This window comes from Psammomys obesus, unplaced genomic scaffold (genome assembly GCF_907164565.1).
Source record: "Psammomys obesus unplaced genomic scaffold, mPsaObe1.curated_primary_1811, whole genome shotgun sequence".
Classification (NCBI taxonomy): Eukaryota; Metazoa; Chordata; class Mammalia; order Rodentia; family Muridae; genus Psammomys; species Psammomys obesus.
The window spans coordinates 9448956-9461099 of NW_026585580.1; the positions used below are offsets into that span (position 1 = coordinate 9448956).

The 12144-nt window shown below is 41.5% G+C and overlaps 1 pseudogene; it reads right to left on the minus strand.

Moving 5' to 3' along the window:
• Positions 1–1041: 1041 nt before the first annotated feature.
• Positions 1042–1511, minus strand: LOC129677282 (40S ribosomal protein S16-like; annotated as a pseudogene).
• Positions 1512–12144: the final 10633 nt, after the last annotated feature.

Genomic DNA, 12144 nt, shown 5'->3' on the forward strand with positions numbered 1-12144 from the left:
AGCTGAGCAGACTATTAGACAATGGAAACCAGGCAATCCTTGCTAAAGTACTATGGGTTTTTCTATCATTTTTGGGGACTGTGAGGAGCAGAACTGGATTTTTAGCTGAAGGAACTTCTTTAAAATGTCCCTGAAAGAGCAGCTTGCTTTCTTCAGAATGCAAATATTTACCAAATAAAACAAACAAAAACAAAACAATGAAACTTAACAAACCAAATCAAACAAAAAAACCTCAACACTTAAATCTTGGACAGGCCTCTTGTATCCCTACCACAAAATTAAATGCCCGTTCTGATGACAAGAGCCTGGGTGTTGGTAAGCAACCACTACACATGAGTTTAGTTGAATGGTACTTCAATGAAGCGGCCACCCTAGCAGAAACATTGCCAGGCTGAACAGAATGGATCACATGGGATGAAAAGGAGGAAGGATACCAGGTATTTTATGCCCTATAAGACCAGATCATAGAGTTATCTGGATACAAACATGCACAATTTATCAAGACCGAGAATGTCCCTGAATGCCATTCTAAGATCCTGAGGGCTGTTCCCGGATGGTGGGCCTTGCCTGGATTTTAACAGCTAGGTGGCAGCTGTTCATAGCCTGAGGTGTGTTATCCCACCATCAGGCACAGAGGTTTGACAGAGGCTGGGAGATACATCTTGAAGGTGGGCTTTCATCCTAGCAGATGGAAGAGAATCAAACTGAAAAGAATTATTCTTGAACTTTAAATCAAATGCTATTCCGCTTGCTAGGTACTTGCTGAGTACCCGTTTGTCCCTTTCTTCCTTGGGACCTCTTCCTTTTAGGAAGGGATTGTGCATTCTAAGCCCGGCCCATCATTGTGTTTAAGAAGTATAATCTGACCGGCTCACAGCTACAGAGATGATTCACCTCCTGATGAATCTTACCTCTGATTTTATGCAGATTTGATTTGGATTACATTACACAAGCTCCTTGAGCTTTACTTTTTTTTTTATTTTTTTTTTTTTAAATCCTAGAATGTTTATTACAAAGTTAACCCTGACTCTTGAGATGGGCTTATCCGTAGGATTTCCGGTAGCGAGCACGGGCACCAGGACCCGCAAACTTTTTGGACTCACAGCGTCGGGGATCAGCTACAAGCAGGGTCCGATCATACTGGATGAGGATGTCTTTGATCTCCTTCGTAGAGGCTTCATCCACATACTTCTGGTAATAAGCCACCAGGGCTTTGGAGATAGACTGTCGGATAGCATAAATTCGGGCCACATGGCCACGACCCTTCCCACCGACCCGGATGTCCACACCAGCGAATCGCTCCTTGCCCAGAAGCAGAACAGGCTCCAGACACTTGTACTGCAGCGTGCGCGGCTCGGTCAACTCCAGCGGATGTCCGTTCACCTTGATGAGCCCGTTTCCCTGCTTGCAGCGCGCCAGGCAGTGGCAGTCTTCTCACGTCCGAAGACCTGCATGGACCGCAACGGACCCTTGGACCGCATGGCTGCGAGCATGAGCGCCTCACCGCACGGCGCCGCCACCGGAAAAGGGCGCTTTAATTTTGGGGTTGATGCTGGAGTTGAAATTCCAGATTAGTTTGGGATGAAACCTAGTGTCTTGCACAGACAAAAGAATATAAATATCGAGGGCTCAGGATAAAGCTATTGCCTCCACCTCCTAGGTTTAGGCTCTAGCCCTTAATGTGATGCTTTCTGAACTGGGGACTGTAGGTTAGGCTGCGGTGAACCGCATCACGTGGACAGTACTCCTGTGGTAGTTAGTTACGTTGTTAACCTGACACAAGCTGGACTCCCCTGGGAACCGGAGTCTCAATGAGGGAATGTCTAGACAGAGCAACCTGTGGAGATCTGTGTGTGGGATCATCTTGATTGCCCCAGGTGAGGGAGGAAAATCTAGCCGGAAAGTGGGTGGCACCATTCCCTAGTTTGCGGCCCTCTAATATGTAAGAGTAGGAAAAGCTACTCGAGCAACAGATGCACAAGCATTTATTAGTTTTCTTTGCCTTTGATGGGGATGTGATGTAAATGGTTACTTCAGATTCTCTCCTTGGCTTCTCCAAAGTGATGGACTACGACCTGGAGTTTTGAGCTAAAATAAATGCTTTTCCCGAGTTTTTGTTTGTTTGTTTTTCTTTTCTTGTCAGCTATTTTTCACAGCAATGAGAATAAACCCAGGGAAAGCCTACAGTTAGATTATTGCCTTTACAAGAAGAGGAAGAGACAACAGACTTCGCTCTGTCTTGTATTTGAGGACACAGCACTAAGATGAGTTGCTAATCTCAATAAGGCCCTAAATAGGATATGAATTGCCTACACTCTGACATTAGGCTTGCTGTCCTCCCACCGGCCTGAACCAAATAATATATATATTTCTTTTGTTTTTGTTTTTTGGTAATAACAGTTCTAGTATATTGTAAGGGTCTGAGAGCCATTGAAGAAAGATCCCAGGCTCGAGGAATATGCAAAAGCTAGCGTTTATTCTGCAGAAATTCCAGCACGCAGGGATTGCCACCTCTTTCAAAATGGTCATGTTTGTGAAGTGAGCCTGCAGGCTCTATCTAAAGGCAAACAGGCAGATTTCTGGAGCGGGTGAGCTAACTTTTAATTTGATGGGTTGGTAGTCACTCAGGGATATAACTTTACATTTGATTGGTTGGTAGTGACTCAGGAGTTATGGTGGGGAGTAGGGTGGGGAGGACTCAGGATTGGGGAAATACTTAGGAAATTTCTAGGGCCTCTAGGTGCTTCTGCTGAATCATTGTGCATGGTTCAAGCTCATGTGTTGATCTTTAAGCTGATTGGCTACCTGCAAACTGCATTTTTCCCCCCTAGGAATTGTTTTTCTATATTCTGAGAAACAGAAACTCAGGCCTCCTACTCAGGCAAAGTTGAAAATGAAGCCTGTCGTACAGTCAGGTTAGCCAAAAAGATTGGGGCCAAAGGGGGGGCCCTTAGGGGCTTTTGGGATAATTAGACCTCTCAATATTAAGACAGAGATAATGACAAGGGAGATACAGAGATTTTCTGAAGTTTTAAAAGAACTTAGGGGTAGAGATATCCCTTTTTCATCAGAGGACTTGACGCAAGATAAAGAAGATGAGAAGAAAAGGAAAGGTGAGGTGGCAGAGCCAACACTTATCCCTCTAGCACGTGTTGCATTGGGGGTGTCTGGGTACTCGAAGTACCTTGGTGGAGATGTTTGTCACATGCTTAGCTCCATGAATTTTGACATCTCTCTGTAATAGACACGGTCATTTCAGGAGTTTAACTCACAATGAAAAAAAAATCATAAGTGTGTTACAGAAATAACGTGAGAGAACCAGCTTTTAAAATGGAAAAAAAAAACCCATAATTTCTAACATTCAATAGGTTTAAAGTATTTTTCAGGTTTATCTTGGAAACAGGGGGGCTAAAGAAAACATTGTAGGGTATCTAGCCCATCATCATTGTGACCGGTGGGAACAAGGCTCATTCAAGGCAGATGGAACTTCCTGGTTGCTTATGACACACTGAAGAGACACTGAGGGAACAGACAGCGACAATGAGTTTAATGATTCCCCACACTTTCCCTCTATCCAAATATGAGCTGCTTTAGAACTCCCAGAGGGAACAATCCTTAAGATGCAATGTTTACAGGAAGAATATTTTCAGTATTCATCTTGTTATCTCAGTAATCAGCAAAAATTCCTATACAGGCAAAATATGCTGCCTAGAAAATTTAGATTTTTCTCATGCTTAACTTCAGCATTTCGTGTCATTGTGGTGTTTATAGCTCTCGAAAGAAATTCTCTTAGGTGATGTCAGTAGGAATACCGTACAGTGGATGACAAAAATTTCCTTAAGTGTTTACTAATTAGTTATAAGTCCTATTGTCAGGGCCTGTGGACAAGGAGTCATTAAATAATCTTAAAGGACGAACATGATCACTTTAACAGTCCAGTTTGGATTAGCTGAAGTTATTCTGGTGGTCTCCTTAGGCATTCTTTGCTTAGTAAAGAGGTTGTAGTTACATTTTGGTTTCAGGGATGAAGAAGTTGGTAGACTGCAGTGTCCTGTCCTTGTAGAGGACCAAATGTGTGGTGGAAAGCTCAAAAGCTACTTGCGATATTTGCATGCCACTACCCTGCCATCTCAACATTTTCTTTATTAAAATGGATTTCAGCTATAGAAAATTGTGTTTTTGCAGCAAATAACCAAACATCCTTCAGAAGAATGAACATTAAACTTATCCTTAAATCAATACGATTCTTTCAGAATCAGTCTCCCTGGGAAGCAGAAGGCCCTGGCAATACACATGTATCTGCATACATTTTCCTAAAAGCAAAATCTAAGACTAGGGCCTAGCTACAAGTGGATGGTAGAAGAGAACTTTAGGGAGGCAGCAGTAGAGGTTTTCGGAAATGAGATGGAAAATAGAAAAGCCAAATTTGTGACTCAGTTTCAAGACTGCTGTCCGGACGGTTTATAGCTTCCATCTGATAGCTGTCTCGAGAAACACACGGGGCACTTAGCACAATTAGCCATTCGGGTGAGCAGGAGGCATCGTTCTTTATCACAGTGGCCATTTGGTAAAGATTCTACTGTGGCTGCATCCGTTCAGTGTTTCTGGAGTGACACTGGCAGATTAATGGTATCTAAAACTTAACAGATAGGACTTCAAATCCTGTCTTCTTTTCCTACTGGTTGTGTTTAATCTTTATTACACACATTTTTAGAGACACATACTTATTTTCCCTATTTCACTGTTGTCGTCTTCTTGGAGTGTAATAAGAGTCCTGCTATAATGTGGCTGTTGTGTGTCTCATTTATTTATTTTTTAGTAGACTTCAGCAAAAGGGAAATTTATTTTGGACATTTTTTTTTTCAAACAGTTAAAAAATCAAGGGCAAATACAACAGGTCTTGTTCTATTTAGATTGCTGTAACAAAGTGGTATAGACTTCGTGACTTACAAAGAGCAGAATTTATTTCTCACAGTCCAGAGGCTGAGAAGTCCAAGGTTATGCTACCTGCAGATTTAAGATCTCTTTCAAAAGGGCACTAATTCTAGTCATGAAAGCTCTGCCTTTATGAGTTAATCGCATTCCAAAATCACACCTTCTAAGCCAACCACGCTAGGGTTTAGAATGTCAATACAAACCTCAGGGGAGGAAACAAACATTTAATCCATTTCGTAGTGTAACCTTGTTCCTGCCCAAGAATATGTCCTAATGAGATTCTAAACACGTCAAGAAAAATGCCTGAGTAGCAATGACACTATTTTTCAGAATTTGGCACATGCATAAGTAGGCTAAGAAAATTGGGAAAGAATCCAGTTTTATCAGACTGACAAGTGGCTTATGTTTCATGAATATTAAGATTTACAGGATAGACACGATGGGAAGTTGAGAGGCCCCGCAATTACCACGAGACAAGATCGCTGCTTTTGAAATTTATCTTCATTGTGTAAGTGCTAGTATCTTGATAAAAATCACACACTTCCATTTTCTTCCTGAAGATTCCTTGCTCATGTTTGAACAAGCTGTTAGTAAGGGAGTAGGCCCATGTGTGATGCCTTCAGTAACTGGAAGAGTGGTGGAAGTGCGAGTTTGTTGTTTGTTTTTATGAGGAAACTGTTGAGAAACGGGACCCCCTAGGTGGAGCTTTTTGTTAAACTGTTCTGAATTGGTTAATGCCGTTAATGGCAAGATTCATCTATTAAAATGTATCACCGAATGTTCTGTTTTATGTGGGAATACTCTCTAAGCTGGAAGCTTAGATTTGAAATATTGGGACTACCATGTTTTCTGGCAGAAGAGCATGCCTGCCTAAGTTTGCAGTTCTCTGTGGTTAACAGGCGTGCAGCGATACTTTCTTCAAGATGAAGAACATCTGCCAGCTTTGTAGCGCACACTAAGGAAGACAGCAAGTTTGTGGGGTTATGATTTTTTTTCCTATCACTCACATTCAATTGGACATCACACATGCTTTGCGGGATAATTTCAACCCTTCGTTGGGAGTGGTATGATATAGAGCACATTTTTGAACATAAGGGTGGAAAAGAAACACAACCCTAACTGAGATGTTTCCATCAAATCACTCCTTTCAGAGCTCAGGGAACCCTATGGAAGAGAAGGTAGAAGGAGTGTTGGAGCCTTAGGGGATGGAGGACACCAAGAAAACAAGTTCCTTTAAATCAACACGATTGTGGTGGTTTGGATAGGAAAAGTCCCCATAGCCTCTTGTATTTGAATGCTTGGCTCACTAGTGTCACTAGTAGGTGTGGCCTTGTTGGAGAAGGTATGTCACTGCAGGCAGGCTTTGAGCTCTCCAGTGCTAATGTCACAACTCCCACCTGTGGGTCCAGATGTAAAATTCTCAGCTGCATCTCCAGGATCATGTCTGTCTGTGTGTCACCATGCTTCCTGCCATGACAGTAATGGACTAAACCTCTGAACTGTGGGTAAGCCAGCCCCTATGGAATGTTTTCCTTTATAAGAGTTGCTGTGGTCATGGTGTCACTTTACAGCTATAAAGCTCTAAGACAATGATCAAACTTCATATGAACTCACAGAGACTGAAGCTGCATGGAAAGCCTGCCGGGGTCTCTCCCAGGTCCTTTGTGTATATGCTATGGTTTAGTGTTTACGGGATTTAGTGTTTAATGTTTGTATGGGATTTCTGAGTGTGGGTATGAGTGGTTCTCTCTTTCTTGTGCTTCCTATGGGCTCATTTCCTTTTGTTTGTTTTGTTCAATTTTGATGTGTTAGTTTTCAATTATGTGTGTGTGTGTGTGTGTGTGTGTGTGTGTGTGTGTAATAATCCCTTAGAAACTTGTTTGATTCCTGATGAGAGACAGAAGGAGAGTGAATCCAAATGGGAGGGGAGTTGAGAAAGAACTGGGAGGAGTAAAGGAAGGGGAAACCATAAGCAGCATATAATATGTGAGAAAAAAAACTTTTTTCAATAAAATAATACATAAAATTAAATTAAAATTAAAGATAAAAAGAAAAGAAAACAAAGTCTAGAGACATGTAATTCCTGTGCTTAGGTTTTACCAGTTATTATCCACAAAACATGGTAAGACTTTCTATATTCAAACTTGGATCCCATGAATTTTCACCTTTCTGAATACAAAAGAGACTGTAGATATTCTCTCTCTTGCTTTTATTGGCTAGTTAGCCTCAGTTGCCAGAGTTATTACTGCCTTCATCCTCTTGTGGCCTCAACTGTCTGTATGTACTGTGAAGCCACTTGACCACTGCCCCTGCCTATTTGGGACCTCAGAGTCAGTGTTCTGTACACTGTGTCTAACTGCCCTCAAATTTCCAGCCTTGGAATTTCCATTTCATTCTCATGAAAGGCTTAGACAGTGCTTCCCAGCCTTTGTAAAGCTGTAATCCCTTAATATAGTCCCTCATGTTGTGGTGACACCCAAATGTAGAATCATTTTTATTGCTACTTTGTTTTTGATAATTTAACAATATGGTCTAATAATGTTTATTATTAGACATGTAATTATTACAGCAGATTAGGTAATAACATTATTATTATCACAATCAGTAAAAGACACAGATAGATTTCAGAATAGCCTTACTTGACCTGGGGCAAGGTAGATATTACCTACTAAGCTACCCTTACCTCCTGAGCCCCCATCCCATCCCATCTGCTCTAATAGTTTCTACTTGGACTACTTCCCATCCATAATCTCAAAATATTTGCTTTCCTTGCTTTTTATTGCTGAGTAATATTCCATTGTGAAATCTGCAGGTAAATGATGGGCTCTGGAAAAGATAATCCTGAATGAGCTATCCCAGAAGCAGAGGGACGCACACGGTATATACTCACTCATATAGACATATAATATAGGATAAACCTACTAAAATCTGTACACCTAAAGAAACTAATTAAGAGGGAGGACTCTTGCTAAAATGCTCAATTCCTATCCAGAAAGGCAAAGTGGATGGACATCAGAAGGAGAAAAGAGGGAACAAGTCAGGAGCTTGACACAGAGGACCTCTGAAAGGCTCTGCCCTGCAGACTATCAATGTAGATACTGAGACTTATGGGCAACCTTCGGGCAAAGTGTAGGGAATCTTAGGAAAAAAGTGGGAAATAGTAAGATCTGGAGAGGACAGGAACTCCATAAGGAGAACAACAGAACCAAAAAATTCTGAGCACAGGGGTCTTTCCTGAGACTGCTATTCAGACCAAGGACTATGCATGGAGATAACCTAAGACCCCTGCACAGATGTAGCCCATGGCAGTTCAGTATCCAAGTGGGTTCCACTGTAATAGGAACAGGGACTGTCTCTGACATGAACTGATTGCCTGCTCTTTAATTACCTCCCCCTGAGGGGGAAGCAGCATTACCAGGCCACAGAAGAAGACAATGCAGCCACTCCTGATGAGACCTAATTGACTAGGATCAGAAGGAAGGAAAAGAAGACCTCCCCTATCAGTGGACTTGGGGAGGGGCATGCATTCAGAGGGTGGAGGAAGGGAGAGATTGGGATGGGAGGAGGGAGGGAACCATGGGGGGGGGATACAAAGTGAGTAATGTGTAATTAATAAAGAAAAATAAAAAAAGAAAATCATAAAAAAATTGCTAATGTTCTTCATCTGGGCTGTTTTTTTCCATCCACGCTGGCCATGTGCTCCTCTCCTTGCTAACCCATCTCAGCTTCCTGCTTCTTCCCTCTCTCCTTCTTCCCAAGATCCTTCTCTCCTCCAAGTGTGGGAACGGTGGCCACGCCTCCTTAACTTCTGTCCTTCTCAGGGGTGTAGGCATTTTCTTTTTTTTAATTAACCATCTACTTTGAATTGGGTGGAGCAAGGTTTACACAACAAGGACAGGTGTATGTGAGAATGTGCTCCTAAGAGACAGCAAGCAGACTTGGGGGAACAAATTAATGAACAATCAAATACAAAGCACCAGACCAAGCTGTTAGACTACTTTATAACTGTAATTTTGCTACTGTTATGAATCATAATGTAAATAGTTTTACAGACAGACAGTTGTCATGACCCACAGTTTGAGAACTGCTAGATTAAGCCAAACAACTCTTCTCTGTATATATGCCATATTCTTTCCTCATCCTCAAAGCCTTGTCTGTGACAACAGCCTTACCAGCTGCACCTGATGGCTGATGTGTAGGCTGCCTGTTCCCTGTCATCTAACCACCTAACCACCCAACCATGTGCCACAGAAGACCAGGCTCTGTAAATTCCTTTGTCTGCTTATCAATTTCTTCCACTTCAAAACACTGTAGAGTCAAAGAATACGAGGAAAGGCGTCAGGTCTATTTCTCCTAATATTTGTGCCCTATCTAAAACAGTAAAATCTGATTTATCACCTCCCCATTTGTGTGTTTTATTTTGTTGTTTTGTGGCAAAGTGTCATGCAGCCCAGACTGGTCTTGAACTCCCTAGGTCTTTGAAGCTGTTCTTGAGTTTCTGTTCTTCCTGCCTCTACTTCTCAAGTGCTGGGGTTGCAGATATGTGCTACCACACTAGCCCTTTTTTAACCGGCAGAGAACAATAAAACATGTTTCATTTTGTTGTTAAGAAAGCAGCCTGTATGTATATTTTAAATTTATTTATTTATTTACGTTACATCCTTATCGCATCTTCCCCTTCTCCAAATCCTCCCCTCACACTCCTCCCCCATCATTTTCTTTCTTTCTTCTCAGAAAATGGGAGGACCATGAGTACCAACCCACCTGGCATATTAGGTCACTTCAGGACCAGGGGCATCCTCTCTCTTTGAGGCCAGACAAAGCAGCTCAGTTTGGGGGACAAGATCCATAGGGAGGCATCAGAGTCAGAGAGGGCGCCCTTTCCAGTTGTTGGGAAATCTGCCTTAAGATCAAGCTGCACTTGAGCTACATATGTTCAGGGACCTAAGACCAGTCCATGCATGCTATTTGGTTGGTGGTTGAGTTTCTGTGAACCCCACGTGGGCTCAGGTTAGTTGACTCTATCGGTCTTCTTATGGAAATCTTGACTCCTCCAGCTTCCTCAATCCTTCCCCCAACTCTTCCACTGAACTCCCTGAACTCTGTTTAATGGGTCTCTATATTTGGCTATGGGTCTCTATATTTGTTTCCATTAGATGCTGGTGAAGCCTCTCAGAGGAGTTATGCTCATATATGCTATGTCTACAAGTATAGCAGAGAAACATTAATATTGTCAGGGATTGGTTCTTTCCCCTGAGATGAAGCTCAAGTAGGCCAGTCTGTGGTTGGCCATTTCCTCAGTTTTCACTCCATCTTTGTCCCTGCATATCTTACCTGCAGGACAAATTTTGGTTCAAAGATTTTGTCTGTGGGTTTGTGACCTTACCCCTCTACTGGAAGTCCTACCTGGTTATAGGAGGTAGAATAGCCTTGAAATCATTGGGAGAGGAGATAACTTCTTGAACAGAACACAACAGCTCAGGCACTAAGATCAGCAATTCATAAATGGGACCTCATGAAAAACTTTGGTAAGGCAAAGGGCACTGTCAATGGAACAAAACGATAGCCTATAGACTGGGGAAAAGATCTTCACTAACCCCACCTCCAACAAAGTGCTAATATCCAAAATATATAAAGAACTCAATAAAAACCAAATAACCCAAATTTAAAAATATGGAGTACAGATCTAAAAAGAGAATTCTCAACAGAGGAATCTTAAATGGCTGAGAAACACTTAAAGAAATGCTCATCATACTTAGTCATTAGGGAAATGCAAATAAAAACAACTCTGAGATTCCACTTAGACCTGTCAGAATGGCTAAGATCAAGAATTTAAGGGACAGCACATGCTGGTGAGGATGTGGAGAAAGGGGAACACTGCTCTATTGCTAGTGGGAGTGAAAATTTATACAATCACTTTGGAAATCAATCTGTTTCTCAGAAAATTGGTAATAGTTCTATATCCAGCTATACCACTCCTGGACATATACCCAAAAGATGCCCCACCATACCACAAGGATACTTGCTCAACTTTGTTCATAGAAGCTTTATTCTTAATAACCAGAAACTGGACACAACTTAGATGTCCCTCAACTGAAGAATGGATAAGGAAGATATGCTGTTTTACATGATTATTAAAAAGGACATGTTGAAATTTGCAGAAAAATGGATGGAACTAGAAAATATCCTGAGTATGGTAACCCAAACCCCAAAAGACATTCATGGTATGTACTCAGTTTTAAGTGGATTTTTACCGTAAAATACGGGATAACCGTGCTACAGTCCACAGACCCAAAGAAGCTAAGTTACAAGGAGGGCCCAAGGGAGGATGCTCGAATTTCCCTCAGAAGGGGACATAAAATAGGATGGAGGGAACTGGGAGAGAGCATTGCTGGGTGTGCAGGGGTAGAGAGGACTTTGTGAGAGAATAGAAATTCGAGGTAGGGGCGTCTCTGGGACGCACCAGAAACCTGGGATAAGGGAGGCCCCAGGAAGTCTATTGGTTTCACCTTAGCTGAAACTCCTAGCATCAGGGGCTATTAAGTGTGAACCAGCCTGTATTTTAGTACAACTGAAGTTACACAATTAAACCAGAACTAAAATCCAAGTAAGTCTGTGTGAGACCATAAAAATCACTCCAACACTCCAACATGGAGTTATATAACTGAGTCTTAACTCTGGGGTGATATGAAACTTACTACTTTTTCTTATGATTATGCCATTATGGCATGCAAATAAAAGAATAAAGGCAATAAACGTAGAATTAGAAAATATAAAGGTATTTTAGAGTGACAATCTAATTCCATCAGTCATCTCTCAAAACACTGTCATACAATACTATATGCATGTATATGTACATGAAAACATATATGTGTATGTATATTATCATGCCTGCCTATCTATCTATCTATCTATCTATCTATCTATCTATCTATCTATCTATATCATATAGCTATCTTTTCATCTCTCTCTGTTTATCTTTCTAACTACCTGTACCTCTCTGTGTCTTGACAGGGACACAGAGAGGTATAGATGGAGAGAGAAAGAGGACTAGAAATACAGTAATCAATGATCTGTTTTCTTGAAGATCTATTTACTTTTAGTCTCTATATATGACTATTTGTCTGAATGAATATATGTGTGCATTCTGCATACCTGGTGGCCTCAGAGGGCAAATCAGGTTCTTGGAATTAGAATTACAGATAGCTG